A 12752-nucleotide genomic window follows, 5' to 3' on the forward strand; every position below is an offset into this window, starting at 1 on the left:
GAGACAACAAGATCATAGCTAGCAACACTGCAGTGTGATTCTTGGACGATATCTTTGAGAAGGGTTTCTCACAGGGCAATGACATTGATCATGTTGTCTTGCATTATGTGAACTTGGTATTCACTTTTAGATTGGAATATACGTTCAGTGTTCACTTGGCAAATTTTGTAGAGCTAGGCCTCTTAAAGTGGCTCTGGCAGGAGTTGCTTTTTGCAGACTAACGATTTCCATTGCTGTTCAATCTGGGATTTTGTGGAGCCGTATTCGGATGCCATTTTGATGACATTGTTTGTGCTTTAGCATGTAACAGGGCAGACTACAAGAGGGTTCTCTGTTTTGAAATGGTCTTGTCTACCCATCTTGTGTGCCTGTTAACTTTAGTTCTTTCCAGTCTGATTTCAGTTTTATATAATTTTATTACATTTGTCAAGAGGAATTAATAAATCAAAGCTCTTTCTCGAAGGCTAGTATTTGACAACTATATCCCTACAAAATACAGTTTCTGGGTGCAGAAGTTTGTGTTTGGCAAGTTTTGCATTGCAGATACACTTGAAGATCATCCCATTTCAGGAGTAGAGTCATCACTAACAGACTATGTGGTATTGGTAGGACATCTGGTAAAGAACTGTATGTTAACCCTTTTGCTTTTAACACAAAATGTAGGTCGCATAGAGCACAGTTAAGGGACTGGAAAACAAAAAGGGGGGCTATTCAAATCAGGAAGGCTTTGCGGCAGCACTTTGACAATGACCAACAGTAACATACGACTCTGAGTCGCTTCAATATTACATGACATGTAGTTTTCCTAGGGGGTAATGGTGACATTGTAATAAAGTGATTAAAATGCCTATGTATGTATTGGCAGTGCCTGCAATCTCGCCTTGCACAAAAAAAATAAAGATGATTTACCATTATAAACGTTTGCTTTTATTGCACAAGAAACAGCACACACAAACACACAGGTGCTTGGCGGGAAAGGAGGAACCAGGGAAGGGCAGACTTTCACAGCTCGGTGTAGGTCCGGCTATCATTGTGAAAGTTGTCCAAGGGGGTGGAGTGGAGGGGGAACTGAGAAGCCCCAGAAGGTGGAAAGGACTGTGTGGGCAGAGTCCTGGGGGTGGGGGTGGGGGGGGCAGGCATCAAAAAGAGTTCTGAATGTGCTGCAGTCTGCAGCATTATTAAGGACTTCAGCAGCTGCGTTTGCTCCTCAGTTACTTTAAGCATCCACTCAGTAGTGTCCTTAACAAACGTGTGATTCTCTTTTCTGTCCTGCTGTTTGGCTTCCCAGCACTCATTTCATTCCCTTTTTTCTGCATTGGAGCTCTGCAGGACCTCCCGAAACATGTCGTCTTTGCTGCATCTTCAGCGCTTTCTAATCTGGCGGAGATGCTCGGCCGGGGTGCTTGGGGTGTTCCTGAAGGCCACATCTGGTGAAGCACAGGGGACAATGCACAGAAGCAGGATAGTTAAATTCATGCACAACATTGAAACGTTTCTGTTAAAATACACCTTTTGCAACATTGCCATCACTTTCTCACTGATCCTAGCCAGGCACACATCTCTGCGAACACCCAAAGCCTGGTCAGTGTTGGCGTGGGGCAGGAGTGGGTGTTCGCAGAGATGTGTGCCTGGCTAGGATCAGTGAGAAAGCGATGGCAATGTTGCAAAAGGTGTATGCCCTCCGAAGTATCCACAGGGCTCCTGGCAATGGAGGTGGGGTTGCCGCCAAGGATAGCGTCCAGCTCCTTATAGAACCAACAGGTCTTCAGTGAAGCACCTGAGTGACGGTTTGCCTTCCTCATCTTATGGTACGCCTGCCCCGGCTCCTTTATATTAGCTCTGCATTTCAGAGTGTCCTGATCATAACTCTTTTCGCAAAAGCCTCAAGAAATCTGCCTGTAGGTATTCCAATGCCTGTGGCTCAAGTGCAGTTGGGACTGCACAGCCTCTTCTCCCCATATACTGAGCAGATCCAGCAGCTCTGCAGTGGTCCAAGTGGTAGAGTGTTTGCTGCGATAACCTGCCATGGTCACTTGGGAAGATGCGATAAGACCTCTCTATGCCGAGCAAACAGGAAATGGAATTTCAAAAATTTCCAGGGCTGCTAAAGGGGAGGGACGGATGGTTGTTTGCCTGGCTGAAGGGCAGTGGAGTTCAAACTGCTGAACAGAGCGGTCAGGATGGGCATTATGGGACACCTCCTGGAGGCCAATTAAACTGATGAAATGAAGCGTGGTGTCTACACTTGCATGTAGTTGACAAAAATGTAGAGGAAAAAGACTTAAATCTCTTGTGAGAGTGGATGTATTTTGTTGCCAAAACGGGGCATTCTCCCCAACAAAAGTTGCCTTTCAGTGCATACGCACTCATTGTTTGGGTCAATAAACGGCAGTTTTGGTGACAAAACTTGGTACTGTAGACAAGGCCTCAGTGTTGAAGAGTTATAAGAGGGGGGCCTGAATAAAGAAATGGGGTTTTCCTCCTTTCCAGCTTTTTCATCTTTTAGATAATAAATGCATTCCATTAAGTATGACAGTCCACTGGGATTTTTCACACAGCAAAATATACTATTACAGTATATTATCAGTTTCTCAGGAGATGCTGAGCTTCTTTCAGTCTTTTATGTTTTTAAAATGGGAGGAGGGCAGGAGATAAACATCTCAAATCATGGGAATGTTAGCATTTGCATTGATTGTATATGGCAAGGGTGGCCAAACCGCGGCTCGTGAGCCGCATGTGGCTCTTTTACAGTTAGAGTGCAGCTCTCAGAGCCCTCCACCCTCCCCACCCCATTCTCTGCCTACCAGCCTGTTTGGGGCGGCTCAGGTCTTCTGCCCTGCAGGGGGTGGTGGGGCTAGAAGCTTCTGCCTGCAGGGAGGGGTGTCTTGGGACTTCAGCCCCATGGGAGGTGCATGCTGGGGCTCGAGGCTTCAGTCGGAGTGGGACTTTACCACCGAGCCCGATCAGGTGTGCCCCGTGGTTCTGAAGCCTCAAGACCCCCACAACTTCACAGGCAGAAGCCCCAAGCCTCACCACCTTGCCGAAGGGCTGAAGACCCAAACCGCTGCAGTCACGCCCTGGCTCTCGAACTTCTAAAGTTTGTGGTATGCAGCTCATAGGGTCAGTAAGTTTGGTCACCCCTGGTATATGGTTTGGGGATTTGGGGGGCTGGCTACTGCTAGTGGCAAGCCAAGGCAAACGAAAAGCCTCTCTGTTTCTCATTAAACATGTTTTCCAGATGAAAGGCAATCCAATGAAAAGGAACAAAATAATTCATTTAAATATCAGAATTCATACCTGTGTTCAGAAAAATCTTTGATTTAAAAAATAATTCCATGGACAACTATGTGGTGGGTTCTCATCACGCCTACACATTCTTAAAATAGTTTATCTATAAAACATGCAGCATGCACAAGAAAACATGCTGGAGCAGTAATAGTCTTATAGGAATTCATTTGGGGTGATGATACATTCAGTAACTTGGTCTTTCCAAATTTATGCCAACAAAACCTTTGATATCACACCATCATGTGGTCATTCTGTTTGTATGTGTCTCTTTGAAGACAGGTTCTTCCCATGCAAATAAGGTGGTGATATTCTTATGAAAAATTGCAGAACTGGGAGATGATATATATTGTAGAGTCAGGTATTATTATGCTTCTTTGACCTTGTCTCCTATACTATTGTTGATCCATACTTGCCAGGCCTATTTCGACCACACCAAGGTACTAAGCCTATTCAAACAGCTCCCTTTACAAAAAATAAAAGGCTATAAAAATATTTTCCCCTTTAAATGTGGAATTTCTTTGCCAATATTTCAATGCCCTTACTCCCAGGGTGGGCAGTTTTCAGGCCTGGACAAGTGATAAGCTATCTAATAAATCAGCCAGGGCAAGAAATGGGTGTTTTAACCCATTTGAAACCTGGGAATCCTCCTTTATCAATGTGGTACGCCTTATATCTACATCACTAGTAAAATCAAGAGAGTGGACCTCAAATTGCAACATTATTATGTTAGATAATTTGTAGAAGTTTTTGGCCCCTTCTCATTCTACTACACTCCCACCCTGTCAACGCTATGCCTGGGAATATAAATGCCTAAAAATTGGGAAATTCAAGTTGGTTCATCTTGCAGCAACCCTAACTCAATTCTCTTTAAACATATATGTGATATTAAATTTCTGTAATGCTAGCATGACCCCATGTATTTTGCACACATCAGATGTTACTTTCCATGTCAGTGTAAAATAGATGCAGAATCATATAAAACAAATAAAATTGCACCCCGTGGACTCTATACCTTGTATACTTAAAAGCAGAATAGTATATCAACTGACTATAATTTCAAAATCTGGGGGAGGGCTAAAATTATTGACCTATATATAGAACAGGACTCCAAAAGTTGCTTGATTCATTAATGGGTTAAAATACAATTATATAGTGAAATATTTTTAATAAACTCATAATCTCAGTCTGGTTCAAAATTGTTTCCATTTGTGACTCATTTTTGGCAGGCCATGCTGTAATGAGTTTCCAGTTACTTACTGTGGTGTACACACCTAAGAAATTGTGATATCTTTTTTTTTTCTTTGACCAGGACAGCAGTTTACACCTGTAAACACTTTTGCTGTGTGAAGTAACCAGCAATAGAGAGAGCTTGCTGTCTCAAGGAGCCCTCTTTGTTGTTTTTGTTTGTTAGTCTGTTGTCATTGTTGTTATCAAAACAAAAAGGTTTCTTCTTTCATTTTGGGCTAAAAGTATATGCTGTGCTGTTTGTCTATGGAAACAATACACTTTTCCTAATCAAAAAACTTTTTGTGCCTTTTGTAATGGATTATTTTGTTCTTCAGGATCTTATTATTCTACCAAAGACATAGCAGCGTGAAGCTTCTGTAAAACATGTCATCTTTATTAAACCTGTGTTCAGGTACCCATTCTTAGGTACATTATGCTGCATCCTTGAATCTAGAGCTGGTTGGGAATTTTTCAATTAGATGTTTTTCCAGCAAAATGATGAAACATCAAAACTGAAACTGTTTACAGGATAATATCAGCTTAAACTAATTACTTGACTCAAAAATAATTATTTTTTAAATTGTGAAACATCCTTTTTTAGCGCATATTATATTCACATTTTCTTCAATTTACATCCTGTGCAGCCATATTGGAGCCAATTAGATTGTTAGACAGAATTTGACATTATGTGCTTGATCTATCTGTCCTCTCCCACCTTCTTCTTTTTCCATCTGTTGTTTGTTTTCATGCGATGGATTGATGAATTTATCTCAAATGTGGAAGCATATTTAGGTCACCTCAGACACATCAGCACGATCAATGGTATTTGAAACCAAAACTGATCAAGTATACATGAAACAAGGAGTGATCAAGAGGAGTCAGTCATCTTAATGAAAGTTTAAAGGATGATTTTGCAATCCATGAATGAACAGTTTTGTGGTAGTACCAATAGCAAGATTCTAACAAAACAGAACATTTTTGAATTAAAATCAGTGTCAGTAATGGAAAGGAAGGATTACATGTTCCTATGGCAAAGAGAAACAGATTTTTGAATAAGAGAAGACTGGTAGATAGCACATGCTGTTGGATCTCTCAGTCCTATAGTGATTGTGATAATTGCCTGATTATTTTGAGAATTGGTACACAAATCCCCTAAAATTCTGTGTATTTGCATTTATTGATTCTTGGGTACAAGATAGTAGATTTGAATATAGAACAACACAAACTTTGTTATCATATATCAAATTTAGAGCTATATGCAAAAAAATCTGATTTTAAAAACAAAACTGATAATTCATGATTTAAAAAAAAAAGTTCTTGGAGACAATCCTATTGAACGTGTAAACTTACACACACTTCTTGAAGCAGTGAAAATGTTGGCTGTGTGTCTGTATGGAAGGAACAGTCTGCTTTACCTCTCCTATCCCATGTTCTCTGTGACCCAATTGAACAATGACTGTTTCCCCGTGATTTCTACTCCACCCCATCCCTATCCCCTAGACTTTTTTGTGAAGTAGAGGTACTACAAAAGGGTTCTTTTCTGTATCCCAATCCCACTAATCATTATCTTTTGGTGTTATAGACTAGGGCTGAAGTTGACTTCTCTTTGAGAAGTCTGCTCATTTGTGCACCTGGCTTGGTATGCTGCAGATATTTGAGTTCCCTGGTCATCTCTGATTACAGAGTAGCAGCCATGTTAGTCTGTATCCGTAAAAAAAAAAAGGAGTACTTGTGGCACATTAAAGACTTACAAATTTATTAGAGCATAAGCTTTCATGAGCTACAGGAAGCTGTAGCTCACGAAAGCTTATGCTCTAATAAATTTGTTAGTCTCTAAGGGGCCACAAGTCCTCCTGTTCTTTTTTCTGGTCATCTCTAATCCTCTTTGCAACTTCTTACTGTATTTGTAACATTTTCAATCCAAGCCTGACATTTTACCTCTTCACTTCTCTTACCTCCTCTCCCCCTTTTCTAAGTAGCTTTTGTCTGAGTATGTCATAGGGAAATTTAAAATATTTAGGGTTGGTCCAGTTGATCAAGTTGCATTACGGTCTCTGACTGTCCAATGTAATGCTGGAAGCAGAGCTTGTGTCTTGTTCATCACATCCCATCACATTGCTACTTCTAATGGGAGCGAAGTACCTGACTCTCTTTATAAAGCAGTCTATTTAACCTTTTCATTACTAAGTTACACTAATATATACAGCCTTTAAGAAGAAGAGTTGAGATTTTCAAAGCAGTCTAAGAGTGTTTAGGTACATCTTCCATTAATTTTAAAATTTGATTGATTGGCACTGTATTAGCCCTTTCCCAGTCCTCTGGAATCTCTCCTGTCTTCCATAACTTTTCAAAGATAATAGCTAATGCAATTTTAGGATGGCATGCATACAGTAGTTTAATTTCTTGGATTTCCAGCTGACATTAATTTTCTTCATAATGGTTACTCAGTTTTATCTGCTGTATTTCAGTTTGTAGGCCAGTTACAATGACTCTGCTTTCACATACTCAAATATTTGCACTTTGGGATGCAACTTTTCACATATCCCAAAGTGAATTTAAAAAAAAAGATCAAAATCCTTTCAATCATTTGAGTTCGGTGAGGGTGGAGGGTAAGGGAGGGAGGAATTAATACTAAGCATGCAACAAGATTTGAAAAATAGCATGGGTGGAGTCCCCATTGAGACTAGAGTTTTGACTTGGATTGGAGGGGAAAAGGTTTTATTTTAAGGAAGTTATGAGCCCTGGAACATCATGTACTCACTTAAGAGTGTTGATCATGAGGCAGGCATTGCACTTGCAGTTGGGAATGTGTGGACTTTTAAGAGTTGGCTGTCCTCTTGGGCCATGGTGTTGCTTCTGCACTTAAACCAACATGGTGCTAGCATAGGAGCAATTAAGGTGAAAGAGTTAGATGCCTGTTCAACATACATCACAGAGGTTGCTTCAGATATAGTGTTCAGTGAGGTGTATATACTTTAACGCTAAAGAACAGTGTGACAATGTTACTTTAAAATGCTTTTTGGTTAATTTTGGTAAGGGATGTTGAGCTTTGTACTTCCAAGTTAGCATGAATGTAGCTTGGGTTTGTAGTGACAACAAGTCAAAACTTCATTACCATTTGTCCAACTCAGTGTCCTACTAGAATCATAGGACTGGAAGGGACCTCAAGAGATCACCTAGTCCAGTACCCTGCACTTGTGACAAGACTAAATATTATCTAGACCATTCCTGAGAGGTGTTTGTCTAACCTGCTCTTAAAAATCTCCAATGATGGAGATTTCACAACCTCCCAAGGCAATTTATTACAGTGCTTAATCACCCTGACAGTTAGGAAGTTTTTTCTAACGTCCAACCTAAACCTCCCTTGCTGCACTTTAAGCCCATGGCTTTTTGTCCTATGCTCAGAGGTTAAGAAGAGCAATTCTTCCTCCTCCTCCCTGTAACAACCTTTTATGTACTTGAAAACTGTTATGTCCTCTCTCAGGCTAATCTTTTCCAGACTAAACAAAACTCAATTTCTTCCCTCATAGGTCATGTTTTCTAGACCTTTAATCATTTTTGTTGCTTCTCTCTGGACTTTCTCCAATTTGTCCACATCTTTCCTGAAATGTGGCGCCCAGAACTGGACACAATACTCCAGCTGAGGCCTAATCAGTGTGGAGTAGAGTGGAAGAACTACTTCTCATGTCTTGCTTACAACACTCCTGCTAATACATCCCAGAATGATGATCACTTTTTTTGCAACAGCGTTACACTGTTGACTCATATTTAGCTTGTGGTCCACTATGACCCCCTGATCCCTTTCCACAATACTCCTTCCTAGGCAGTCATTTCCCATTTTGTATGTGTGCAACTGATTGTTCCTTCGTAAGTGGAGTACTTTGCATTTGTTCTTATTGAATTTCATCCAATTTACTTCAGACCATTTCTCCAGTTTGTCCAGATCATTTTGAAGTTTAATCCTATCCTCCAAAGCACTTGCAACCCCTCCCAGCTTGGTACCATCCGCAGATTTTATAAGTGTACTCTGTATGCCATTATCTAAATCATTGATGAAGATATTGAACAGAACTGGACCCAGAACTGATCCCTGTGGGACCCTACCCTTATGTCCTTCCAGCACAACTGCGAATCAGTGATAATTCTTTGGTAGTTTTCAACCAGTTTTGCACCCACCTTATAGTAGCTCCATCTAGGTTGTATTTCCTTAGTTTGCTTATGAGAAGGTCATCTCATACTGAGACAGTATCAAAAGCATTACTAAAGTCAAGATATACCACGTCTACCACTTCCCCGCCCTTCTATCTACAAGGCTTGTTACCCTGTCAAAGAAAGCTATCAGGTTGGTTTGACATGATTTGTTCTCAACAAATCCATGCTGACTGTTACTTAGCATCTTATTATCTTTCCGGGTACAGAAGTTAAGCTGACCGGTCTGTAATTCCCTGGGTTGTCCTTATTTCCCTTTTTATAGATGTGCACTATATTTGCCCATTTCCAGTCTTCTGGAATCTCTCCTATCTTCCATGACATTTCAAAGATAATTGCTAAAGGCTCAGATATCTCCTCTGTCAGCTCCTTGAGTACTAGGATACATTTCATCAGGTCCTGGTGACTTGAAGACGTCTAATTTGTCTAAGTAATTTTTAACTTGTTCTATTCCTATTTTAGCCTCTGATCCTACCTCATTTTCATTGACATTCACTGTTAGATGTCCAATCACCACCAACCTTCTGGGTGAAAACTGAAATAAAGAAGTCATTAAACACCTCTGTCATTTCCACCTTTTCTGTTCTTATTTCCCTGCCCCCCGCATTGAGTAATGGGCCTAACCTTGTCCTTGGTCTTCCTCTTGCTTCTAATGTATTTGTAGAATGTTTTTTTGTTACCCTTTATGTCTCTAGCTAGTTTGATCTCTTTTTGTGCCTTGGCCTTTCTAATTTTGTCTCTACATACTTGTGTTATTTGTTTATATTCATCCTTTGTAATTTGACCTAGTTTCCACTTTTTCTAGGACTCTTTCTTTTTTGATTTTTAGATTATTGAAGATCTCCTGGTTAAGCCAGGGTGGTCTCTTGTCATACTTCCTATCTTTCCTTCGCAGGGGGATAGTTTGCTCTTGTGACCTTAATAATGTCTCTGAAAAACTGCCAACTGTCTTCTATTGTTTTTCCCCTTAGACTTGCTTCCCATGGGATCTTACCTATAAACTCCCTGAGTTTGCTAAAGTCTGCCTTCTCGAAATCCATTGTCTTTATTTTGCTGTTCTCCCTCCGACCATTCCTTAGTATCTTGAACTCTGTCATTTCATGATGACTTTCAACCAAGCTGCCTTCCACTTTCAAATTCTCAACCAGTTCCCCCCTATTTGTCAAAATCAAATCTAGAACAAGCTCTCCCCTGGTAGCTTTCTCCACCTTCTGAAATTAAAAAAAGTCTCCAATACATTCCAAGAACTTGTTGGATAATCTGTGCCCTGCTGTGTTTTTTCCCAACAGATGTCTGGGTAGTTGAAGTCCCCTATCATCACCAAGTCCTGTGCTCTGGATGATTTTGTTAGTTGTTTAAAAAAAGCCTCATCCACCTCTTCTTCCTGGTTAGGTTGTCTTCAGTAGACCCCTACCATGACCTCCACCCTTATTTTTTATCCTTACCCAGAGACTTTCAAGAAGTCTATCTCCTATTTCCATCTCAACCTCAGTCCTAGTGTATACATTTTTAATATACAAGGCAACATCTCCTCCCTTTTTTCCCTGCCTGTCCTTCCTGAGCAAGCTGTACCCTTCTATACTGATATTCCAGTCCTACGTATTATCCCACCATGTCTCTGTGATGCCAACTATGTCATAGCTGTGTATATTTACTAGCATTTTGGATTCTTTCTGCTTATTCGCCATACTTCTCACATTAGTATACAGACAGCTAAGACACTATTTGATTTCCTCCCTCCTCCCCCTGTTCTGTCTTGTCTCTCCTTTATCCCTGCTATAACAGCTCAAGCTCCCCCCAAATTCCGACCCTTCTCCCAGGTCTCCATGTTCTTGACTTACCTGTGGGCTTTGGTCACCTGCCCCCTTCAAACCAGTTTAAAGCCCTCTTCACTACATTAGCCAGTCTGTATCCAGACATTGGTTGATTGTCTTACTTATTTCCTGCCCACACCTGAGACAACTGTCTACTTCACAAAACCCTAGTTAAAACTGATTAATGGCAACCTCAGTGTCAATTTCAGCAGAGAGGCCATGGATTTAAATATTCTTAAAGACTGAAATGCCTTCTCATCCTCAAAGATAGGGAACTCTGCGCTGGTGCTGATTCTGCTGTACCTGCTCTGTTACTAGAGGAATTCAGTTTCAGTGCATTGTCCATCCAGTACTTTTCACTAGTTACTAAAATTACCTTAAACACATGTTTAGAGATAGATAGATAGATAGATAGATTAGCTGAGCTTTAGTATTGTAGATTGCCCCATAATCATAATAAAGGAAAACATTATAGTCAGCGTAAATGGCTGAGTGGATCTAACGTTTTGTTGTCTCTCTTTTTTTTACCACAGAAAATCAGGCAGTAGTTTTCAGAAACTCTGATGTTCCATACTTAAAACTCAAAACATTTCACTTAGGTTTATGCGAACCCTTCCATCCCTCTTTCAGTTATCACCAGCTTCTACTGGTGATTAAACTAACACAGTCTTTCTTGGTAACTTCTAAGTTGCTTCTCTCCATCTAGCTTCAGCTTTTTATTGAGCAGCAATTTTCTCATGCCTAAACTTACTATATTTCTATACAGTGAATTACACTGTGGTACATTCTTTGGTGCTTACAATAGCAGTTACTTCTCTGAATAGCCTACATGTGATCTCTTAATTTCATGTACATCTGGATTTTATAGGTTGACTGTCCTATTTATTCAGTACCCTAACAAGTCAGCACATTCATTCAGAATAGATGAAAGATTTTTCCAAGCTTATTTTATTCTTTCAAGGTTTCCAGCAGATAATATAGTTTCAGAAGCTTTGTTTATCTTTCCCAAATTTTCCAATCACATGGTTATTTCGTCAGTCACCTTAGAGCCTGGTCTCTAACCCTTTGTTGCTACCCACTCGCAAGCTTTTCCAGCATTGTGTATACATATATATTACTGCATACACCAGACACATACAACTGAGTTATGATGCTATAACTCCTTCAGTGGGTCCTCCATACATCATAAAACACAGGAGTAAAGCTCAAGTCTTTCTCCATCCCCCACTCTGCAGGAGAAACTTTATCTTTTAAATGAAGTGTCTTGTTTTTTATATACTATATGGATTTAACTCCAGCCAGACAAAAATATAGGCCATTTCACAATCAGTTTGCCCCTAAATTGACAACTGTGATATCATAGGTTTATACTCCTGACTTTCTGTGCAAACAGTGAGTAGGTCTTAGGCAGTAATGCCCTGAAAATGTTCAGATTCAAATGTGAAGTTCAGAAACCTTCCACCATGGAAATGTTTATTCTATAGAAAAAGAAGATTATAAAGCATCTCATTAGATAAAATAAATATCCCAATATGCAGCCTGGGAACAGGACTATAAACATGGACATTTCCTATCAAGTGAGGAGCTGGCCTGTCCTGTCATCCCTAAAAAAGAGAGCTACATTCTTAAGTGATGTAAACTATTCTCTTGATACTTACCGGTCTGTATTAACTTTGTTTCTGCAGCACATCTGCAGTGAGAGTACAACTGAAGTGGAAGATGTATTGGGCTGGTTAAACTATTGAGAAAATATAAATAACAAATATAAATAAGTTTCTGCCATTAACTAATGCAGCAAAGGGAGAGATTAATTATGAAACAATGGCAAATATATCCTCTTGTCTTTTAAAAAGCCCGTTCTAGAGTTGTGGGGTGTTTTTTTTATTTATTTATTTTTATTTAAAGCTTCACTTGGCCTGCAAGGAGTATTCCATTTAATGACCCTGAGTTCCTAGACAATGCACTCCTTTCCCTGGAGGAGAGGAGTAAATTTAATATTTCAGGCAAGGCTAAGGTACATATGGAGAGTCCAAGAGTGAAATTGTAGCTAGCCATTACAACTTCAAAGCAGTTATTTATCAGAAACTGCATTTGGGCGTCTTCAGAGCATAGTAATAGCATAAAAGCATAACACCTTAGTTAAGCTTTACCTGATGATTTGTTGTGCAGCCGAAAGGTTAGAACACTATACATTACTTTTCTATAGTGTCTGTA

Source organism: Lepidochelys kempii, chromosome 1 (genome assembly GCF_965140265.1).
Source record: "Lepidochelys kempii isolate rLepKem1 chromosome 1, rLepKem1.hap2, whole genome shotgun sequence".
Taxonomy (NCBI): domain Eukaryota; kingdom Metazoa; phylum Chordata; order Testudines; family Cheloniidae; genus Lepidochelys; species Lepidochelys kempii.